We start from the raw sequence: 15,000 nt of genomic DNA, 5'->3' as shown, positions 1-15,000 counted from the left end.
TATTATTTATTGTAATGCTACGCGCACTTCCCTCACACCCCACAAAACCACCTATGAAATACATATATATATATAGGAGACCCTACCCCAAAAGCACTCCTTTTGTTCAGGAGAAGGCGGACTACGTAAGTGTTGTGGATATAATTTTCCAAATAGAATTATTGACGTCATTGATATAGGCATAAACATAGTATGGCGATCCAAAATCGCGCGCAAGTTATCCCCTAGTGTCTCTAAAGGAAGAAGACATTGGGTTCACTGTTTAAAAAGAAAATGGACGGGATTGTCACAATTAGAATGCTTTAGATCATATGTCTACACGATTACGACAGGCATGGGACTAGACAAGATTAACTGCAACAACCGACAGAAATACATACATATATATATATATATATATATATATATATATAAATGAAAGAATGGAGTCGAACGACGATTTTAACAAAATTCGAGTGTAAAGGAATTTTGTTAAAATCGTCGTTCGACTCCATTCTTTCATTTATTCATAGTTAAAAAAACCCCACAAATTTCCACACGAGAACACGGGATTTCTGCCCTTGGCATGTAGCTTCAACCGTGTTTTCTGACGTGAATTTGCTACCCAGGTATCGGTTAACCGAATTATCCATACTAGGATAATTCATTCACCTACTTTAAATAAATAAATATATATATATATATATATATACGAGCAAAATGACCCCCGTCCAATGGACTGTGCTGAGTTGTCAAACATTTACACCAAATTTTCTCAAAACAACTTGTCCGACCGCCCCATAGACCACCCCTTTGAGAAACACTGATTTAACCTAAATTTGAGATACCAGCAAAAGACGGATTTCGACTGATGTACTTGCGCGTACAAATGCACGTTCCCACGGTTTTATCGATCGCCTTCTCATCTGGAATCGATTTTTGTAATTTTTTCAAGACTTATACACGCCCTGATATCGTCGGTATCTACATCTCAAATTTGAGCGCAATCGGATGGAGGATGCCCGAGATCGTAGAAGACACACACACACACACACACACAGAACGGAATTTTACATACATATATATATATAATATATATATATATATATATATGTGTGTGTGTATGTATGTATGTATTTATGTATGTATGTATGTATGTATATGTGTATGTATTTATATATGACTATATATGTGTGTGTGTGTAAGTATATGTACATATATGTATACAGATGTATATATATATAAATACATACATACATACACCATATTTTTTAAAATCCATGCAACATAAAGCATGTGTAGAACTTTTTTTTTTGTTCTGGCGAAGACAAATTCGTCATTGGTTTTATTTCTTTACAAATACCTCTCTTTGGCAAGCTTTTAAATCCAGTGTCAAGTACGGGAAAAAGAAAATTCAGAAAGCCAATCTCCGGTGAGGTAAAAAAAAAAAAGGTCTAATTAAAGAATGGCTTCAAATTTTGGCATAGGGCTAGCCAGTTTAGGTGGAGGGTTAAGTCGATATCGTCGACTTCAGTACTACATTAGTGCTTATTTTATCGACGTCCGAAAGGATAAAAGGCAAAATTGACCTCATGAAAGACATCTCGATGATGCGTACAGTCAGCCCTAATTGAGCGTTCTAACCGTGACAATCTCATCTTTTTGTATAACAAGATCTTGTCCAATATATCCTCCTTTATTGGAGATGGTACGATGTAATGTGAGAGAAATTTTGCTGCTATTACTACCAGTCCGAGTGGTTGTTATTACGAGCAGGTCGGGTGGCTACTATTTCTAGCACATAGAGACTGTCTCATTTGATTACCTTCGTATATTTTGGGGAGGCGAAATAACATGCTGCTACATAATTTGTATGTATGTTTTGGTCTGATGGTAGGGTTTGTCTCTGAACCCATATACATATTGACCTCAGAGATTTTGAAGTTTTTTCTAATGGGACAGCATTGTGGAGTTGAAGTATTGAAGATGAGGGTAAGTAAGAAGGTAGAAGGGAAACGTTTATACAGTACAGAGAATGAGAGGAGACTAAGTGTGTGATGACAAAAGAAGTAGATCTCAATATTGTTTGAAATATTTATTAATCGACAACTGAATAAGTGCAGCGATCATCGTACGGTTGCCACAGAAACTTTAAGTCCTGTATGTGAGTCTCAATAACTGTATAATTCAATATATTTATTCTTTGGAATTTTGGAAGGTTGTTTTATTTTTTCTTTTCATTTTGTATTATTCAAACTGCTCGCCAACAAAGTGATAAGAGTCAAATCCAGCCAGCTCTTGTGAAGCATGTGGATATCTGAATTGATGGGTGTGTCCCCGAGTTTGTATGTGGTTGAGTGAGAGAGCGAGAGGGAGAAAAAGAGAGAGAGGGAGAGAGTGTGGGCGAGGCCACGATGATCAGCTGGCTGGCTTGTTTCTGAATGAGGTCTAAGATATTCTATGAAATAAAACGGTTTCAAGTAGAGAATGAAACAACAAGGTGGTCTCGGCTTGCCGGAAGACTGCCTTACGTGTTACAGCACCCAGCACACCGAATCATATATATACACATACACACACCCCCATATAAACACACACACACACACACACACACACACACACGTACACAGATATATAAATCCATGCTTGCATTATTTGCAAGAGTCAATCCTAATAAAACGGCTCACTTGCTTACGTCAAATTCTCTAAGATATTCCACTTAGAATACATTTCTTCCCCCTGCCTTCCATCTCTATATTGTCGTTAAACTCGCACATTTGAATTGCATTTATTACAGTCTGAACTAGATGGGTACAGTAACAGAAATGTAGATTATTTTCAGCTGTAATTCAATTTTCTACCGAACCGACAGTAAGCAGTAAAAGATAGAGGTTGTTAGTGTAATGAGAAATTGAATCACGCAGCAAAAAACCTAAATAAATAAATAGATAAATAAATAAAGCGAATTCATATGAAAATCTTAACTAAAGCAAACACACACACACATGTATATATACATATGCATATATATACACACACATATATATATATGGGCTGGGAATCGAAACTGTGATCCGATGACCGCGAGTCTGCTGCCCTAACCACTTGGCCATTGCGCCTCCACACACACATAAGCATAGATAGATAGATAGATAGATAGATAGATAGATAGATAGATAGATAGATAGATAGATAGATAGATAGATAGATAGATAGATAGATAGATAGATAGATTTCTTTACTACCCACAAGGGGCTAAACATAGAGGGGACAAACAAGGACAGACAAAGGGATTAAGTCGATTACATCGACCCAGTGCGAAACTGGTACTTTATTTATCGACCCCGAGAGGATGAAAGGCAAAGTTGACCTCGGCGGAATTTGAACTCAGAACGTAACGACAGACGAAATACCGCTAAGCATTTCGCCCGGCGCGCTAACGTTTCTGCCAGCTCGCCTAGATAGATAGATAGATTGGCAGTATGTGCGTGTGCGTGTGTGTATATGTGTGTGCGCGTGCGTGCGTGTATTCCTCGAGAGGATCGTTAAATTCCTCTGTGGAGAATATTAATAAATTACTTTTTTAAGACAATATGCTATGTGTCTCATAATTCAGTCGGATTTACGAATGCATATCTAATATAACTGTAGTTGTTTATACCAAAGTCAGCCCTGATGGAGTAGACTTTGATCAGAGCTATTCAGGCAGCCAGTTCACCCGTTTTTGTCTGTTTTTTTCTCCTGTCTAAAACCATATAATCCAAGTGTCTTTTTCGTTTTATTTTAGTTTTAAGTCAGGACAATCTCAAGTGATCGAGATTTGACACATATTTCTTGCTTGTCAAGTGACAGCGTGCAGGCTTTCTCAGACTTTCTACATAGAAGCTGGTGTGGTAGGGTTTCTTTTGATTAAATCGTTCTCAGTTGAATTAAATATTCGATGAAACATGGCTGGTTCATATTTTATCGAAGTCTGAAAGAATGAAAAGCAAATTCGACGTCTATGTGATTCGAACTTTCAATGATAAAATATATTACTAAATATCGTATGACAGTTTGGCCTATGCTCTGCCGATGCTCTCATTCACAGCAATGTCTAATTGTAATGCTCAAATACAGCCGCGCTTCTTTTATTCCTGCTGTTTGTACTTAGAAATTGTGACTTAATGGATTAGTATGCATCACTAGTCCTTATAGAAACACTAAGAAAATAATTCACTTTGTATGTAATGATTCATTTCATTTAAATCCGTAAACTGGTTCATTAAGTAGGAAAAACCATCGCTTTAAATACTAAGAAGACTGTTCAACTCACAGTTTCTGATGAATTTCAATAAATGATACCGAAATTACATATATATATACGATATAGTTTATTGTTCTCTTACGCCTTTTATTGCTTTTTCTTCTTTTTGTAAAAGTTAAATACTCTTTTGTTTCTTTCATTGACTAATTGATTTTCATTGCACATATTCTTCTATTGTGTTATTTCGTTTCATATTTCTACGTTTCTTCATCCACGTGATTTGCTTGTCTACCTTCAGAAATTATTTATTTGTTTCCTTCTTTTACTCGTATTCAGTGAGTTTTATTTATCAATCCTTTTATATGCTCACAAGCACGTGCGACCGCGCACACATCACACACACATACATACATAACATGTGATTGCGTGCCAGTGATTATTAAGTTATTACAGGTAAACAATCCTTTATCCGGAACCCTTGGGGACAGTTGTGTTCCGAACTTTGAATTTTTTTCGGATTTCGGAGCAAAAGCCAGCTGTCCCAGATTGCAAACTAGAACCAAAAACAGACGCCCTACTATGGTAGCAAAAGCACACGTATAGGTACTTACAATCAGTGGGGAAATGCAAGATTACAAATATTATTACAGATTATTTTTAGAGTAATTTACTGGTAAATGAAATAGTGAAATAATTAAGATCACAAATAACAAAATGCATATAGTGGGATAATTTAAAACAAAAAAATATACAATCTACAAGTACAGGTGTATACATTATCATAATATATGTGTAGAGAGACGCATAATTATTCACACTAATTTGAATAATGAAAGACTACAAATGGTATTATAATTATATATATGCGTGAACCATAAATTGGTTCAAATTACGCTGCAATTAAGTTTTAGATATATAGCTGCAGTTAAGTTTTAGAACAGGGTCCGTCAGTGTTACCAACGTCATCATCATGTTGCAAGCAAACTTCCGTTGATAGGCTAGGAACGGGATTCTCAAATGATGAAGCAGCACTATGAGAGAGAACATTTTTAAAGACTTCTTCAAATGTCATCTGCCTCATTAGCATAGGTTTCTGTCTAAGCAATGTCTCTTTATTTGAATAAACTCTCATAATCTGTTGCTCACTGATAAATGCACGCTGTTCAAAGCCAGCTACTAACTGATCACAAATATTCACCAGGCGTTGGAGTGGCTGTGTGGTAAATAGCTTGCTTACCAACCACATAGTTCCGGGTTCAGTTCCACTGCGTGTCACCTTGGGCAAGTGTCTTCTACTATAGCGTCGGGCCGACCAAAGCCTTGTGAGTGGATTTGGTAGACGGAAACTGAAAGAAGCCCGTCGTATATATGGATATGTATATATGTGTGTGTGTTTGTGTGTATGTGTGTATGTGTGTGTGTTTATGTGTCTGTGTGTATGTTTGTGTGTCTGTGTTTGTCCCCCCCCCCCAAACATCGCTTGACAAACGATACTGGTGTGTTTATGTCCCCGTAACTTAGCGGTTCGGCAAAAGAGACCGATAGAATACGTACTAGGCTTACAAAAAATAAGTCCTGGGGTCGATTTGCTCGACTAAAGGCGGTGCTCCAGCATGGCCACAGTCAAATGACTGAAACAAGTAAAAGAGAGTATATCGTTTATAGGAATTTTTTCACTTGTGTTCTCTGTCATCACCACTACTGTTTTCAATTCTTACCCGTATTTAACACCATTTCAGTAATTTCACGTTTCATAATAATAAATGTTTCCTTTTCTTTTTCTCACTGTTATCCATTGGGGTGTCTGCAGTTCTTTTTGACATTTTACGGGTAAACTATACACAAAGTATAAGGCGCAGGAGTGGCTGTGTGGTAAGTAGCTTGTTTACCAACCACATGGTTCTGGGTTCAGTCCCACTGCGTGGCACCTTGGGCAAGTGTCTTCTACTATAGCCTCGGGCCGACCAAAGCCTTGTGAGTGGATTTGGTAGACGGAAACTGAAAGAAGCCCGTCGTATATATGTAAATATGCGTGTGTGTGTTTGTGTGTCTGTGTTTGTCCCCCTAGCATTGCTTGACAACCGATGCTGGTGTGTTTATGTCCCTGTTACTTAGCGGTTCGGCAAAAGAGACCGATAGAATAAGTACTGGGCTTACAAAAGAATAAAGCCCGGGGTCCAGTTGCTCGATTAAAGGCAGTGCTCCAACATTGCCGCAGTCAAATGACTGAAACAAGTAAAAGAGTAAAAAAGTAAAAGAGTAAAGTCACAAGAGGCAACATGAAGACAACAAACAGCAAATGTGCGTATTCTCTCTACGATTGCTAAGCCGCACCTGACGCTTGGCGGTAATTAGCGGTTGACCTGCCAAGCGTTGCCACGTCATACCTGAGTGAGTCGGCTCATGGTGGTCGGGTGTTTGCATACCAATCAACCCCTGTTATGACGCGTTTTAACCTCCACAAAAAATTCGCTTATGGGAGTCTTTTAGGATTTTAGATTCCGGATACCTCTACTGCTGGAGCTAACTTATCCTTCCATCGACTCAGGTGTCACACCTGCAGTAAAGTACCTTCTCATAGTAAATATCAAGTGGACAACAAGAGATTCCCTTGAAATACACCTGTATTACGACGTCAATTTCTTGCTTAATTTCAACTTTAGCTAAAGCTTCATCAGTGTTCATTATTTTACCGTACAGAGAGACTAGATATTAAAAGTTATCTTCCTGTATAATATAATATAATTTATATGCATGTATAACAAACATACATGCAAATATGAGAAGGCTGCAAAATGGTCTCCTTATTCAATCCGAATTAGGGACTTTGCAGCCTTTGAAACATATGTAGAAAATAATAAAAAGGAATTTTGTTAAATCTTCGTTCAGCTCCATTTCTTCCTACACTAAATATATAAACTTCAAATTTCCGCATTAAGGCACGGGTTTGAGACCCCATGGTCGTAACCTCAACCGTGAATTTTCTGTTGTGATTTTTGCTACCCAGGTATCGGTTATCTTTTGAATAATCCGTAACAAGATAATTCATTTATCCATTTCAATAAATATATATATACATATATATATATATATATAATATATATATATATATATATATATATATAATATATATACACATATATATATATACATATATATATATATATATATATATACGCATGCGCGCGCACACACACACACACATATATATATATTATATATATATATGTCAGTCATTTGGAACGCTTTCATCAAGAATTTCTTCGGCAACCTTTGCGTATATCTTGGCGAGACTGTGATCAAGTCTTGCAGAGATCAAATATCGTGAGCGAAGAAGAATTCTTGCAACGTGCAGCGTAGCATACTGAGGTTGGCAGGCAATACAGTTAGTACGGAAGATGGAAAAATTCCAAAGCTTCCACTCTATGGGAAGCTATGTACTGAGGAAGAACATCCAATGGCTGCCTCAAACTGGATCTGAAGAAGAACATTTATGTAGAAATTTGGGAAACTATTGCAGTTGTTAGACGAAAAAAATATACTGAAAGTCATCACAAATTTTGGTGAGGATTGCATAAAATATCCAACATTAAAATGAGATAAAACGAAAGGATAATCTAAGATAACTATTTCTTTACTACCCACAAGGGGCTAAACACAAAGAGGACAAACAAGGACTGACAAACGGATTAAGTCGATTATATCGACCCCAATGCGTAACTGGTACTTATTTAATCGACCCAGAAAGGATAAAAAGGCAAAGTCGACCTCGGCGGAATTTGAACTCAGAACTTAAAAACAGACGAAATGCGGTTACGCATTTCGCCCGGCGTGTTTCTAACGTTTCTGCTAGCTCGCCGCCTTAGGATAATCTAAGATAACGTTAATCCCTTCAAATGTTCTACGTATGACAGAGTTTATATATCTTAGGCTGGTCTTGTTAAGCACTTGAAGTTTCATGAACCAAAACAAACTAAATATAAAGAAGTCTACGGCGGCTAGTGATGCAAATAGATAATGTTTTTCAGTTGATGTTCAGGAAAAAACACATGTCTGTACATAATGCAAATGATTTTGTACTGCATTTAACTGAGAAGAGACATTAGTGCAATGGATAACTGGGGTAAAACCTATAGATAAACAGGTGGACTGAAAAGTTATCTCCAGTGTATTAACATTCTATGCTCAGGCTCAATAATATAGTTTGAGACAGATTAACTGGTACTTCATCGGTTATGACAAAAAGGGTTCCAGTAGATTCGATCAACAGAACAGCTTGCTCGTGAAATTAACGTGCATGTCATATGTGAACGTGATTACAATAACCACCCACCCTGAAAGGGACGCCACCCTGTCGCAGGTTTAACTTCACGGTTATTGTTAGAACTTATTTGCAACTGAGTGGACTGAAGCAACATGGAGTGGAGTGTTTTGTTCTTTACTATACTGGCATTCCGTCAGTTACGACGACGAGTGTTCCAAGTTGATAAGCTCAGCAGAGCAATCTGCTCGTGAAATTAGCGTGCAAGTGGCTGAGCACTCCACAAGCGCGTGTAGCTTTAACATAGTTCCCAACGAGAGATTTAGCGTGACGCAGAATGTGATGAGGTTGGCCCTTTGAAATACAGGCACAACTCATTTTTGCCATCTGAATTGACTGGAACAACGTGAAATAAAGTGTTTTGCTCAAAGACAAAACGCTCCGCCGCGAATCGAACCCTCGACCTTACGATCGTAAGCCAAATACCCTAACCTCTAAGCCATGTGCCTTCACTTGATGTAGATTATATATGAAATGACGAAATGGCTGTGGTAAGGATAATTTTTGCTCGATCGAAGATACAATGCACTAAAGAACAATATCTACATCAACCACGGTGACCTTTATTCTTTGCTTTTTCTCTTTTACTATCACTTTCATCTTTTTTGTTCTTTCTCCATCTTTCCTGCCTTTTCTCTCTCTCTCTCTTTCTCTATCTCCTCCTGTATTTCTGTCTGTCTGTCTATCTCTCTGTTTTCTCCTTTTTCGACAACTCTCTCTCATAGAGCAACACTAGAAGTGTCTGAATTAAAAAAAAAAAAGAAAAAACTGAATGGTCATAGCAGGAAAATTCTTAATCTAGGCCGAATAAGTATCAATATCAACAGCAACAGTATCTTTCTATCAAACTTTCACCCTCACTCATATCCCCTTATTCCAGTAAACATTCCATTTCAACAACCACACACTTTTTCTCCGAAACTAAACACTATCTTCAAAAAGGAGATAGCTTTACCAGCTTCTTCGATCCTGTTGCTGTTTGCAACACCACACAAACTGCAAGAAGGCTAAAATATTTAACCGTCATCAAAAACTCGTAAATATTAACTCAGTATGAAGACTACTTCCTTTGTTACATTCTAAACAAGTGAGCCTACTAGTACAAATTCGTTTGGTATCTTTCTTATCTATCTATGGCCTGAGAAAAATGCTAGAATTCGGATTATAAGGATGCTTAATAAACATACCTATCTGGTAACACATTCGATGGTTCTTATCAACTAGGCTTTTTACTTTCCCTTCATCGTTTATTTTCCATGTAGTCTCCTACTGGTTTACTGTATTGCATATGTCCTTCACTCTCTCTTGTCCATGTTCCAAGCTATCTATTACAAGCAAGAGGTGAAGATATCTAAATATTTATCCAATATGTACATACTTCTATGTACGTATGCATCTGTTTATACACACACTTACACACACACACACACACACACGCACACACAGATCCAAACATATATGTAGATAGATTCATATCTATATATACATGTATATATGAGTGTACATGTATGTGTGCGAGTGTGTGTGTACGAATGCATGTATATAGATAGATAGATAGATAGATAGATAGATAGATAGATAGATAGATAGATAGATATAGATAGATATAGATAGATAGATAGATAGATAGATAGACAGATAGATAGATAGATAGATAGATAGATAGATAGATAGATATAGATAGATAGATAGATAGATAGATAGATAGATAGATAGATAGATATAGATAGATAGATATAGATAGATAGATAGATAGATAGATAGATAGATAGATAGATAGATAGATAGATAGATAGATAGATAGATAGATAGATAGGCATACTCGTACATGCACACAAACGCATGTTTTTGTGTAAATTGGGTCAGCACAACTCTCTTATGTATCAGTCAAGATGGCAATAATGAAGTACTACAGAAGAGTAAGAACTCATAAGCACTTCTTAAAATCAGCAGCATAATTGCAAAAAAAGCTGAGTTTTGATTTACCAAGAATTGCTAAGTTCAGTTCTTTTCCTGCTTGGAAAACAATAACCTTCCTTAAGAATTTCTAATTCTGCCTAAGATTTCTTTAAGATCTCTACTACCTGCCCACGGCTTTGATTTCTTAATCTATAATGAATATATTTGTATAGTTTACCATAAGTGTGCTTCGAGCACCCGCAAATCACAAAGCACGCGCACAGTGTGTATCTATATGTCTTCTCTCTCTCTCTCTCTCTCTCTCTCTCTCTCTCTCTCTCTCTCTCTCTCTCTCTCTCTCTCAGTTTCTTTCTCTCTCTGTCTCCCTGTTTCTTTCTCTCTCTATCTCTCTTTTTCTTTCTCTCTCTCCTTCTCCTCTACTTCCTCTCCCTCTTATACATGCATACATAACATACATACATATACATATACATATATACACACACACAGACACAGACACACACACATATATATATATATACATATGTATGCGTATATATATGTGTGTGTATACATACATGCATATATATGTGTGTGTGTGTGCATATATGTATGTATGTATGTATGTATGTATGTATGTATGTATGTATGAATGTATTTATGTATGTATGTATGTATGTATGTATGTTTAATAAGTAGGAAAGGATGCGCTCAGTATGCGACAAGTTTACCCTTCAGCTCTTATTAGTAATCACATTAAACTCCCAACGTTACTAATCCTAAAGGTTTCAATCCGGGTTGAGAAGGGTTACAAAATATACAAAGACCATATCGACAATAAGAGAAGCAACGTGAGCGTGAATTTGATATTCATTTGTTACATATCATATGTGTTTTTTTGTATTCGGTGATAAAAATGAAGTCACCATAAATGCAATCCTGAAAAGTACAGCATATATATAATCAAAATTGAGTACCACAACGGACAGAGAAAAAATACAGATTACAAGCATGCTGTTATAAATGCGCGAAAGATACAAGGCCTGTTGGAAGAAGAGGAAACGTGGCGAGGCTGGATGTAATTTAGGCTCTCCTTAGCCATAAATGTACAGTGCTGCAACTAACAAATTGGAGTCAGCCGACAAACGGAAAGTGGCGACAAATGTCAAGTTATTTCACCTTAGAAGAAAGCCAGGGGAGCAAATAATAGACCTTGTTCACACACCACACACACAGACACACACACACACACACACACACACACACACACCACACACACACACACACATATATATATTATATATATAATGTACTGTTCCGTGGTGATAAGATCAACAAAGAAAGTACACCATCTTGTGAGAAATGAATATTATATAATAGACACAATACATGTTTTTATGTGCTACTAAGTTTCTTGTGCTGAAAACATGCCAAATAATGAATTATAACGTCGGTATCATCTCTGCACAGTCATCAGACACAAACCTGATGACTGTGCAGAAATGTTATACATGTTATAATTTATTATTTGGCATGTTCTCACCACAAGAAACTATTGGTAGCACACAGAAACATGTATTGTGTCTATTAAATAATATATATAATATATATATATATAATTATATACGCATGTGTAAATATATATATGTGTGCGTGTGTGTGTATACGTACATATATGTATGTAAACATTCATACACACCTCATATATATGTGTATATACTTGTTGAGACACATACGTTAAAAACACACACCTACTAAACACATACGTACGCACAAATACCTAGCCATACATCATACGATCTCATTTTTTTCTTTCTCTGTGTTCCAAGGAGAAATATTAGCAGTTCTGTTATATAATTGATTTATCAACCGCATTATATGAATATTTCTTCAAGTACCAACTCAAGAAGAATGTGAGACAAATTTGCCTCATGCAATTTGCACCCCCAAACCTAGAGATACGGAAGTTAATACAAAGAAGCATTCAGATTGGAATTCCATTTAACTGCTTATCTCAGTAAGCTTAGATAATACTTGTTTCTGAAACTCCATGCGCATAGGTCTTACATTTTACGTCTGATAAAGTTTCCTATATTTCACGAGAGATAAAAGTCTGAATTTTGCAGGAAATTAAACCTCCTATATTTCATGGAAGATAAAATCTATATTTCACAGAAAACAAAACCTCTTAAATTTCACCAGAGATAAATTTGCTTGACACTAATGTTTATGTCTTTATTCCAAGAACGCTGGTGTTTGTTCATAGATCCACTCTTATTACTTTCAGAAAACGAGACATGGTCGACTAATTAACATTCTCTGTTAATTAGTCGACTCATTAACTTTCTCTGTTCTTTTTAGTTCATAACATTGTTCATCTAATTCAGTCATTTTATACGACTGATTTTTAATCTTGACACAAAGACACACATTTTTAAGTAGATTGATTCAATTCAGACACCTCACTTGTATTCTATCGTTTATCTTTTAACTTTTATCTTTTGGACGGGGCCATGCTGGGGCACCACCTTGAAGAACTTTTAATCGAAAGAATCGTCCCCAGTACTTATTTTAAAAGCCTGGCACTTATTCTATAGGCTCTTTTGCCGAGCTGCTAAGTTACGGGGAAGTAAACAAACTAATACCGTTTGTCAAGCAGTGGGGGGGGGGGTGGAGGCAAACACAAATACACAACGTTCTCACGCACTCAGACACACACACACACACACACATACATATATGTACGGCGGTCTTCTTTCAGTTTCCGTCGTCCTGAGGGTATAGTATAAGAAACTTGCACAAGATACCACGCAGTGGAATTGAACCTAGAACCATGAGTTTCGGAAGCGAGATTCTTACCACAAAGCAACGTATTTTATTGACCCACACGTTAGAGATGGCAAAGTTAATCCAGGAGGAATTTCGATTTAGAACGTTACATTCTAACCATGGGTCTATTGCAAGTGTACGAAACATTGTAATTGTATAAAACATGTTGCAGCTGTGGGATGTTAATTTACTTACTGAAAGGCGACATCGTACTCTGCTGATCGTCAGAGAGTGACAGACGAAGAACAAAAGAAAACCACATGCACAGATCTATACATTGCACATTTTCTCGGTTTAACCTCATTTGCTATCTTCAGATCAACCAGAAGCATATCAACTCTATGTTTCATTAAGCAAGTGAGGTTGCTAGTATTTCAAGTATTTTGTCTTTTATTTACTTCAGTCATTGCACTGCAGACATGCTGAGGCACCGCCTGAAAGAGTTTAGGGTTATGAGCAATTCGACATCAGTACTTTTCTTTTAAATCCTAGTACGCTCCCTTTCGCAGAACCGCTAAATTACTGGAACATAAACAAGTCACCACCAGTTGTTAAACGGTGATGGGGTACAAACACATGTAGAAAAATAATGCCCTTACACCCTCATATATATATGAGGGTGTAATGGCGTTATTTTTCTGCATGTGTTTGTACCTCACCACAGTTTAACAACTGGTGGTATTGGAATCTTACATATATGGCATTCTGCCTAAAAAATGAATCTACAAATTCATTATCCCTACATATCTCACATCTATTTTCTTTCCTCCACCTCACTCTTTATTTTGTATCCTATTTAAATTAAATATTACTTAACGATCCTCTCACACCGTCTCCGATGAAGGGATATAATTAATAAATATCCTGGAAACAGCTGTAAGACCTTCTATCTATAAATGTTCTAATATCTATACAGCCTTGGTTTTTTTTATCTCATTACGCAAAAAATTCTTTGATATATATATTATATATATATATATATATATATATATATATATATACATACATATACACGACGGGCTTATTTTAGATTCCGCCTACCAAATTCACTTACAAGGCTTTTGTTGGCCTGAAGCTATGTTAGCTATTTCTGTCCAGTGGGATTGAAAACGCGGAACCATGTGATTGGGAGACAAGCATCTTATCATACAACCATGCTTGCACCTATATTAATTTCTGCTTTAATGAGACAGAGAATTAAAGAAGAAATTATGCAACAATATATTAACCAAAATGTATTTAGTTCGAGTTGAACCCAGAGAGCAAAAAAGTAGCACTAAATACTTAATCCATAATTCTATCTATGTTGAACATCCACTTCCTTCTAGATATCACGATATATATATTATAAACTTGGCAATTTGCCATCATCAGTCTTACTCTGAAAGTCATTTTTTGTTCAAATTTAATATTAGATATAAGTACTGCTTAATAATCATGTCGCCACTAAATTAATTAAATCATGGCATTTCACAGAATTAGAAGGTATATATATATATATATATATATATATACATACATACATTCATGTGTGTGTATGTGTGTGTAATATATATACAAACATACATATATATAATATATATATATATATATATATATATATATATATAATATATATATATATATATATATATTATATATATATATATATATTTACATATATATATATATATATATATATATATATATATATATATATATATACATGCATGTATGTATGTATGTA

At 36.0% G+C, this 15,000-nt stretch overlaps 2 protein-coding genes across 3 annotated transcripts in view; one reads left to right on the top strand and one right to left on the bottom strand.

The window, feature by feature from the left end:
• Positions 1-15,000, top strand: part of LOC115215365 (mucin-2) — a 510,799-nt gene that overhangs the window by 401,567 nt on the left and 94,232 nt on the right. The gene's annotated exons all lie outside the window — the stretch shown is intronic.
• The window catches only part of LOC115215366 (myb-like protein I), a 283,128-nt gene that overhangs the window by 232,240 nt on the left and 35,888 nt on the right, over positions 1-15,000 (bottom strand). The window lies entirely within an intron of this gene.

This window comes from Octopus sinensis, linkage group LG9 (assembly GCF_006345805.1).
Source record: "Octopus sinensis linkage group LG9, ASM634580v1, whole genome shotgun sequence".
Lineage (NCBI taxonomy): Eukaryota > Metazoa > Mollusca > Cephalopoda > Octopoda > Octopodidae > Octopus > Octopus sinensis.
This window is presented reverse-complemented; position numbering and strand designations above follow the sequence as displayed.